The 10451-nt window shown below is 29.1% G+C and overlaps 2 long non-coding RNA genes across 2 annotated transcripts; both read left to right on the top strand.

Moving 5' to 3' along the window:
* The first annotated feature begins 2641 nt into the window (after positions 1-2641).
* On the top strand, positions 2642-3553 carry LOC135151144 (uncharacterized). Its single transcript, XR_010289685.1, has 3 exons — positions 2642-2779; positions 2881-2999; positions 3498-3553. It is a non-coding gene; the product is annotated as an uncharacterized LOC135151144 (long non-coding RNA).
* A 220-nt stretch (positions 3554-3773) lies between these two features.
* Positions 3774-5516, top strand: LOC108197465 (uncharacterized). The gene is made up of 7 exons (XR_010289684.1): positions 3774-3912; positions 4085-4155; positions 4268-4339; positions 4446-4523; positions 4627-4701; positions 4981-5105; positions 5205-5516. It is a non-coding gene; the product is annotated as an uncharacterized LOC108197465 (long non-coding RNA).
* The last annotated feature ends 4935 nt before the right edge of the window (positions 5517-10451 follow it).

The following is a 10451-nucleotide window of genomic DNA, read 5'->3' as shown; positions in this document are numbered from 1 at the left end:
AAATGTACTCAATCTTTGAGAAAGATTGTTCAACGTTAAAGGTATATTTTAATTAATATCACGATCATTTTAAAAAATCATTATTATTATCGTTATTATGATCTTTAAAATAATCCCTAATATGATCTTTAAAATAATCTCTATTGTTATGATATTTATTACGGTGAGTTCTTAAAGTTCCTTAATGAGTTCTGTAATTCAGTTAATTCATAAACTTTCATAACAATAAAATATTAGTGAAGTCTATTAATTTTACAATGTCCTTAAAAATAAATTCAAGTTGTCATTAATAATCTACAAAAATTAACATTCAAAAAATATATATATAGTCTAAAAGAGCCATTATTGGTTATCAAGAGGTTGTTTGGGGCTGTATGGCTATGATGATCAATTTAGCTTTCAAAAAAAAAAGAAGATATAGTCGAGATTCCTTAGATTCCTTAAGTTGTTCTTGAATGGAGTGTGAGTGATACATTGTCAGTTTAATTTGAGTTGAATTTTTTATTTTTAAAATTTTCAAATACATAATACTACCAATAAATGTCTCTTTATCATCCGTTAAAAGTAGATAATATTTTATTTAAAATTTTAGATATTGATGTTATTAAATTTGAAAAAAAATAAATACTTCAATAGATATTCATATTAATCTCTCATAAATTTATTATTATTAAAATTGTGAAAAAAGTTATCTGGATTTTTTTGGATTTGATAAAGTTTGTATTAAGGATTTAATATTTTAATTTATATGGAGATTTCATAACGTGTTCATGAAAAGTGATAAAATTAATTAAATTTGAATATTAAAATTTTAAAATTAAATTAATATCAATAAGGTCTACTTTTAATATCCGCAAAATCTCTTGTACTATTATGAGTTAAAGAAGAAAATCTCATTCATTCTTTACCATTTTAGTATATTTCACCTACTAATTTATATCTTTTCAATATTATATTATTAACTTATTTTTACAAGATTCTTTCAAGTGTTACTTAGACACAAGATAATAATTGACTATCAAAATATTTTGTTTTATTAAAATTTAGATGATAAGCTATAATTTTCTTAAATTATTAATATAAGATTTATATTAATCTATGAGTTATTCACCAATGTAACATATCTTATGGAATAATTTATATTTTCAAATTTTTTCTTACTCATTTCCTAGATATTCTTTAAGATGTTACTTACGAATACGATAAAAATTGCACCTTGTGTTTTATTTAATTTAAGATGGTAAATTTAAAAATAAATAAATTAATTCATTAAGTGTCTCTAGCTAATTTAAAATTTTCAGATATTAATTCACTATGTTCTTTTTGTAGACATTCTTTAAATTGTTACGTAGCCATATAATAAAAATACACGGTTGTGCTCTTTTAAATTTTACTAATAAAGATTTATTATTTTGATTAATATGGAGATTCATTAATGTGTTCTCAAAAATACTAAGTTATAATGGGAGGTCTAACAACATTTTTTTTGCTCGTAATATTTAGGTTTGTGCATTTTTCAGTTTTATACATTTTTCATATTTGTTTATATTTTCACTTATCTTATCATGGATTCATTTGAGTGTTCTGGTGTAAGATTCAATATTTAAATAGTATAGTATAAGATTCAATATTTTATTATTTTAAAATACAGAATCTATTAAGTTGTTGTTTCTTTATTTGTTAAACTATAACATTTGATTTGGAGGTAAGAATCTGAAGAGAATCCTCAAAGAATGGAAAGGTTCTCACTTGTAACAAATAAATCGTACTGAAAAACACAAACAAGGAAACTAATAAAGAAAAATTAAATTTCAAAATCATTAAATTAAATGCATACATACATCATGGGATTGTAAGCGTATATGCATTAATGTAAACCTTGAACATAAATATGGTAAAATTTTAATACAATCTCCTAATTATAATAAGAACATTGATTGACTAGGTACGTTGTATGTATGTAAATAAAATCTGTATGTCATATGTATGGAATCTTCTTAAAAAAGGCAATTTATTGATTGGATTCAATAATCTTAATACCTCTACTTATTTTTAAAAAAATACAATACATTGTTCTCAATACTACCCCTGTACAGAATCTATGATTAATATATTGCATTAATTGATTTAACCATGACCACTAGATTAAAACAGATCCAACGGTTGATTATATGGTCTCCCATGTCTCTCGCTAAGTCTCCGTCTCTTTTGAACCTCTCCCATTATATATAATGTTATTTAGTTTTTTTGAGTAGTAAAATCTATATCTATATCTATATCTATATAATCCTAATTTGTGAATACAAACAAATTGGAAAAAGACCTTTTCTGTCCTTCCATTTTTTTCTCAATACATACAAACCTGTGTCTATTGTGGTCATTTTAGTTTAATTTGGGTGCTCCAGATCAAAATGGGTCAAATCCGACTTGAATGCAGTTCTTTTCCCAGATCAACCGGGTTCACCCGTATACACTTGGATCAACACGTTCTAAACAACTTCTTCCAAGTTCCAACTGATCCCACCATTTTAGCTACCATGATTTTATGTGTCATTAATTCAAATTCTTCCGCCTGGTTTTCGAACTGAAGCCATAATCTCTTTCCGTCCGAGGAAAGCAAATTCCATAGATGCATCTGGTATGCTTTGTGTTCTGTCTCGCCTTCTTCTAACCGTGGAAGTGAGTGTTATAACCATATCAATCAATAATCATACCAGTTCTCCTTCATTATAGCCATGACTTATGCTATGTGATTCTTTGCAGTTAATGGAAAACAGAGGTTTGTATTGTACGTTTTCTTTTTCTTTCACACTGAGTGAATCATTTATTTGTATCATTGTCTTAACGGTGATTTTATTTGTGTTTAATTTGGTCCAGCAGATATTTTCTCAAATACTCTCATCTGTCAATTGGTTGATTTCATAGTGTTTGGATGAATGCATACAAGATGTTTGGATGTCTCCGTCTTCACTCTTATCAACGCTAAAGATACACACAAGGTGTTTGATTTAAGTTTTCAGTGATTTGAATGATTGATTTAAATTTTTATATATTTATTTTTTAAGTGTGCATATTGCCTTCTTGGACTTGGTATTGTATCCTTCCTTCTAGGTAAGTCAGAATTAATATCTGACAAAAAGTTGAAAATAGAGGCACCAGTGTGATTATAATGGTTCTATCCTCTTATTATATAATTGTGTTATCAATGAGGTTGAAAGAAAAAATGAGTGTAATTTATATGTCATGTTTGTTTATTTTCATTTTAAATTTGCAATGCTAATATTTCTGTTTCCTACTTCGTTTGTAAGAATTGCTGCTAATAGTTCTGGTTGGGTATTGGGGTTTTGGAGGATGGTTTTTGGTTTTATTTTTTTTTGATGTTATATATGTAATTTTGACTTGCGTATTTTAGTTATATTAATTAAGTCATTAGGATGTTTAGCTGTTGTAGCATGCGATCTCGTGTGTAAGTATCAACCTTTGATTTTGTTATACAGGTTAGACAATAAAGAGCGGCAAAAAAATCGCTTCTTTCAGTCTCCATATTCGTGCAAATAAATCATTCCTAACTTCTTAATCATGAGAATATGGTTACACAGATTATAATTCTGTATGACTCGGTCTCTGGTGGATCATCCGAAGATCATTTCAAAATCAGCGGCTGTTAAAGCTCCCCATGATTTCAGCCACCTCTTTCTCAATGATTTTTAAATTTCATTAACCCAGGCTCATTCGTATCTTCCCCTGCATTGTTCTGATCATACTTCTTATGTGTATTTCATCGTGTCATGAGATTTGCGTGTTTTGGTTGCGTTCTTGACAGGAAGTTTTAACTGATTGTTCTGTTATTTTTACAAACAGGTCGTAAGCGCATCCCTCTAGGTGCTATTTCTCCTTCCTCCACAAGAACCGGTGAGTATGAATCATCATTGCTATAGATTTTTGTTCAATCAATTGTTTGACTACCTTCTGGTAATGCTATTTTCTACTTGCATTTTCTAACAATGATCCTTCAGACTCCTCTAACTTTATCATGTAAACAGTTCTCACCTAATGTTGACAGTTGTAATCAATTTTACTGCAGTTTCACGTCTTGGAACTCCAACTCCCACCAATATTTCTTGCCAAATTCCATTACATTCTACCCAAGGAACAGTTGAAATACATTTTTTTTGATCTCAGGTATTTATATTTGCTCATAATATCTTTATAAACCTGATCTTCCCTTTATACATTCTTATTATTTTCTCTCGAACTTACAACATAGGTTCCAATAATCCAAATCGCTCTGAAGTCAATCATCCAGTCCATGGGTTTCAGACATCAACTCAAACCTCATGTATGATAATGCATCATTTTCTATCCATGACGTTTAATATAAATTATAACTCTGTGTTTTTAGTATACCGTATTTTTGAGTATTTCATTGTTAACTTCGATTTCAGGTTCCAATACTACACCTGGTACTTGGTCTCAAATCACTAATCGAAGTCATGGAGTCAGGAATTCAACTCAGACAGAAGGTATTCACTTTTATCAGGCTGAAACAATTGAGAAAGATACTGTCTCAGAGATTTATTATGTGAACTTGAATCCATAAACATTGTTATTACTTCTTCTGCTCAGGCACTACCGGTCTTGGTGGTAGTCAAGGATATCTGCCACCATCATAGAGGCGGCTGCATGACATTGATCTTTCTGGTAAGTATCCCAGTTAACCATTTACGAAAAGTTGATGTATATATTCAATACTGAGAGTTGAAATTTTGTTAAAATTAGGCCCCAACCCACATGTTTTAATTAAGCTATCTTGGAAGGTTTTATTGGACCATTGTTAGAACTATAGCTTCTGCATTTATTAAATTTTATTTACATATGATATTAATATATAAATTGGAAAAGAATGACCTCCACTTCTCTATAAATATGAATTTCTACTATTTTTTCTTTGAATTTCTTTCGCTTCTTTTATTTGCCCAGAGTGCAGTTTCATCCCAGTGCGGAACCAAATAAGCTGTAAAATATAGCTCAGTGATATGATCAGTAGTTTAGCACAAGCTGATTCTGCGGACACCTCTGACTCTTCATATGATGCTCCAAACGTGGTATACATTATAATCTTATGGGACAGAATATGACATTAAATTTTGAGCTGTGATTTAAGGTTCTGTGGTTTTATGTAACCGATGTAATGTTTTTTACAGTATGCACTCAGGTTAGTTTATATTGCTGTTGGAGTTGGAGTAGCTGCTTCCATTACATGATCATCAGTTTTCTGCTTCAAGGGAGAACAAGGATCCCACTACTGAAAAATTCTCTAGCCGGCAGATTCACAGGTTCCATCTGGAGCGTACTTTTCCATATGATAAACACATAGTTTTGATTATATAGTTTTCTAACTAATAATTACTAAGCATGGAACAAAGGTCATTTAAAATAAACTCCTGCCACAAATGTTGGAGTATTTCTTCAGAGTAATTTGAGTGATGAAAAAGGGAATAAGAACCTCCAAAATATACCCTATCCATTTTTGAGTGATTGAGATCAAAACTTTGTTTACTATATGTTTTTTGTCTAATTATATGTTGTCCTTAGTTTAACCTTGGCCACATTCTGAGAAATTATGCATATATTTTCAGATTTTGTCCGTTTCAGCTGAATATTCTGGTATGATCCATCAGAGCGTGTAAGGCGCTAGAATAGCTCAACTGAGTTTTATGGTTTGCCAAGAATTCTATTCTTCACTCATTTGTCCATATCGATTATCACTCACACGAAAAATTTGTAGCCACAAACATCAAACATGGAAAGAAACGGCTTTGTACACTACCGCCTTGAGCGAGATATGTTCTTCCATATGCTTTCTTAATGATCATCTTTTGCAAAATTTTCATAATTTCTTCACTTGGACAGCTGAGTTTAGGCAGAGGATAGAAATGTTGCAGGCAGGGTGGAAAAAAGTATTTAATTTACCCCTCAATCGTTTTGATTTATTATATTTGTAAATTGTAGATGCATTTGTTCTTTTTGGGACTTTTTCTATACTCAGGGCCATCTGTAAACATTATAGTGTGAATCTTTTTCTATATTTTTAAATTTCTTTAGCTTCGTTTATTTGCCTAGAGGGCAGTTTCATCCATTGCGGAACCTAATAAGTTGTAAAATATAGCTCAGATATAATCAGTAGTTTAGCACAAGGTGATTCTGGGGACACCTTTGACTCTTCACATGATGGTCTAAACGTGGTATACATTATAATCCAAAATTTATGAGTTATATTTTTTATTCAGAACAAACTAGAAAAAAAATGAACTATAATATCTTTTTTAACCACCTTAAAATATATGTAAAATATCGAACTTATAATTAAAAAAGTATGTAAAAAATAATAAATTATTATGAATAATTTTATATTTAGTAAATAGATTATTTTAAACACAGATTTATATTAGTTTGTAACATAATATAAAACTATGAATAGACAAAAAATCTATTATTTTTTTACGGGATACCAAAATAAAACCTTCCTCTACAAGAAAATATTTTACAATTTTTAGAGACACTGTTCTAGGTGATGTCATCATGCAACAAGAAAAGGATAATTATTTGGAAACTTTAATTGCCCAGCTATATTATTGTAAATATCAAATATTATAATTAATTACAGAGAGTGATATTTTGTTTTCAATTCTTTCTTAGTGACTTCTATTTTATCATATCTTACCAAATGTAGTAAGTTATTTAAATATATACAAATATTTGAAAGTATGTGGCGCTGAATTGTACTCTTCATTTTCTGCAACTTTTATCAATTTTTAATGTTTAAATAAGTCGATTATGTTTCAACATCATTAATCTTGGTTAAGATTATTAGTCTTATTATATACGTGTTTGATGGTCAATATAATTTATATAAATTTAACGACCATTATATTATATTTAAGAAATTTCCAGCAGGCCTTTCAGAAAAAAATACTATTGAAATATAAAAAATTTATTCGATATTGATAAAAACCAAACCTAAATTTATGCATATTAATATTTAAATATTAATAGATAGAATGTGTCCCGACAAAAAAAAATAAATAGATAGAATGTGTTCAGCACACCGTATACTAAATTTTGACAAATTTTTAGAACTTACTCAGAATATTACAAAAAAATTTTGTATTAACCTATACTTAGTATCCATACTTAATAAATGAAATATTTCTTTTAGTCAAATTAATTTTTTTACGTGTATTTGATAAATTTTTGATTTTTGATGAAATATTAGATTGGAGGTCAAAGCTATAGTTCGTATCACCCTAAACATTCTATTGTATCGTATTAGTTTATGAATTTATTATTGAGCGCGTTACAATTAAAAACACATAACAATCAATTATTTAAACATAAAAAATATAAACGTTACCCGTGTGCGAAGCACGGGGCAAGATTGCTAGTTAAATTAAAACATGCATTAAGTAATGTTATTTGAAAAAAGTTTTAAATTTTTATATAATTCTTCATCAATAATTTAATTTGTAAAATAATGTCATTACATCAATATTTTAATATAAATTAGTATTTGAAATTTCAAATTAATTTTAAAACATAAGAAAAACTTTATAAGTAGATAGTTATTATTTAATATTTATAACTAACATTGATCTCTTAATATAGATTATATATATTGAACATCAAATATAAATATATAAAAAAAATTAAATAAAATTTGTCGCCAAACATTTAAGTTCTTTTTTAATTACAAGGAGATTATAAATATTAAAATTCTTTTATATTTAATAGAAAATTTCATCATTCTCATGATATTACGAAATTTTAAACTTGCTATATGTTTTATATTATTCCTTCACCATATTTATCTCGCTTGTAATTTTGTGATGAACATGTCAAAAATAATAAGAATAGTGGTAAATTTTGACTGGAAAGTTGTTCAAGATTAAAAAATATTAGAACAAAAATTTATGAGTAATTTTAAAATTTCATATTCTCATTCTGTTTTTCTCAGAAGATCAAAAGGTCCAAAACACATAATGTTGTTTATTCACCAAGTGCACCAGCACGGTGAACATTAAGCGGTACTTTCAACTACTCCCATTTTAATAATTTTTTTACAGAGGCTACCAACTTGTCAAAATCAAAATTTATCGACACAAATGAGTTACCTAATGTAACTATAGACCAAACACATTATATTTAACTCTCTTAGAACATCATTTAAACCTCTATTAAACAGCTTTACAAAAATATTTTTCTTGCTTTCCCATGCTTTTGTGATATCTCAATTTGAGGTTCAGTCCTATAATTATTGTGTTAGATATCCAAAGAAATAAGCCAATATTCTAAAATTTTTGTTAACCAATCAATAAATAAGTATTTTTTAATTGACTTCCCTTCTTAATAATATTAGAGTACTATAGTTCCGGAAACACAAACATTTGTTTGTTTCTTCTAAATAACATTGGTTGTTTTAATGTGGACCATTATTGGATAACAGTGTACACGAATGTTATTAAAATTCTATAAAACCCAACATCTATTTTCACCCTATCTGTATCTAATCAAAGATAATTTCTTGAGGTGTTGTGTGCAGTATGATTGTCGTATTTGATCAACGAGAATTGTATATATTCTCTTTGGACAAAGTTTCATTCAGTTGTAACATTTGTGAGCATAGGTTTATAAAATAATTATATTTTTTTATTAGAAAACCCTCTCATAAGTTAAAATTGTTGTGTTATTTTTTATACCTAATAGTTTTACAATATTTAGACATTGGTTAGTATATATATACAATACTTTGACAAATATTTAGTAGAAGTATAAGAAAAATTATTATACAGGGTATATAAATTGGAATGTTGGGTGTTATTTTCATCATATATAGATGATATAAAAGAGATGGTTCCCAAATATGATACACAAGAGAATAAGAAAGAAAAATTGAAATATTCAAGAGTTTCTATTAACTTAGATAGTGCTAAAACCGGGATGTTGATTGTCATGCACCTCAATTGCTATATTATTGTAAAAGGCGGTCAAAATCCGTCGTTGTATATATTGATGCCATCTGTGATGCCCTGCAATCTCCATTGTCGTTTTGTACCATCAAATGAAGCACCTCTTTATTGAAATTGGTTTATCACACAATACAAGATATTAACTCATAAATTTAAGCATTGATTTTAGATTGAAGAGAAAATAATGTGAACAACTCGAGAATTTTACGATTATAAGCCAATTATTTATATGTAATGTATTGTTCTTTCATAATCGGGTTGTCGACAAAAAATGGTATATAATAGCAAATTCTAACAGAACATATGTGAGTTGACTTGAGAACCATAACAAATTTTTAGTGAAGCGACAAGTTCTTTCGTTGGAGCTTAAATAGAATGGTAAAATGGAACGTGGTATATTAGAAACTTTGGACTATAGTTATTTTTCATTTTCTAGTATAAATTGTCAGATATAACTGTTTGTAATTTAATTTTACGGTCACGCCCTTTTGTCGTTTTCTTACCGAAATCATAATTTGATGTTGTAAATGAGGCCCAAGAAAAAACTGTTCTATCTAATAAGAAAAGAAAGATTTTGTTTAAAATACAGGAAAGATGTGATAAGTCATGAAAACAAGAGAACATAGCACAAATGCTAAGATACAATGCACACAAACATAATGAAAAGAATTACACAAAACTTGAAAGAAAACATCTAATTCATGATCCTGCGTCTTTTCCCCCTCTTCCTCAGCTTTAGGTCTTCGCCACGGATCATGTAGTTTTCTTGGGGACCGGGCACGCTATAATCTGCCGGGTTTTGGTTAAGTATGCAGGCTTCATGTCTCTCAGGTTCTGTGACAATTCTCTTCGGATTGCGTTGCCGACGGCGAGATGAAACACCAGTAGCTGTTTTGACCGTCTTTCTCTTTTTTTCTTGGTGATGGTGAGATGGCTCACCAGTACTTTTTGAAGGCAAGTTGCAGGCTTGTCCTGCATATATATGTTAATGATACTTTTTAATTACAAACAAGTACACCAAACAAGAAAACTGAACATTATCTCTAAATTAAGTATTGATACCTTCTTCCGCAGATTCCTTCTCTTCCAGCAGTACTGTGATCCTTGCCAGTTCATGAAGTCGTTCCATGTCCTGAATTTCTCCTTGAGGATCACTCGCAACAGGAGCTTTGCTACCATCTCCTCCAGCATCTGTCCCAAAAACAATAGTAAATTTAAAATGGAAGGGTATTAGTGATTTAAAACAATTAGGACAATACATGCATCAAGGTTAGTTTTAAAACTTCATATTGCCAATCATTCTTTTTTTTTTTTAAGATTCAGGAAGATCAGAAGTACCAGAAGTGATAAGGCTTTGCTGACAGTTTGTACAGCGCCACCACTTAAACAGAGGAACATCAAGCGGTGCTTTCAACTGCAGCTGCC

The sequence above is a fragment of the Daucus carota genome, chromosome 1 (genome assembly GCF_001625215.2).
Source record: "Daucus carota subsp. sativus chromosome 1, DH1 v3.0, whole genome shotgun sequence".
Classification (NCBI taxonomy): domain Eukaryota; kingdom Viridiplantae; phylum Streptophyta; class Magnoliopsida; order Apiales; family Apiaceae; genus Daucus; species Daucus carota.
This window is presented reverse-complemented; position numbering and strand designations above follow the sequence as displayed.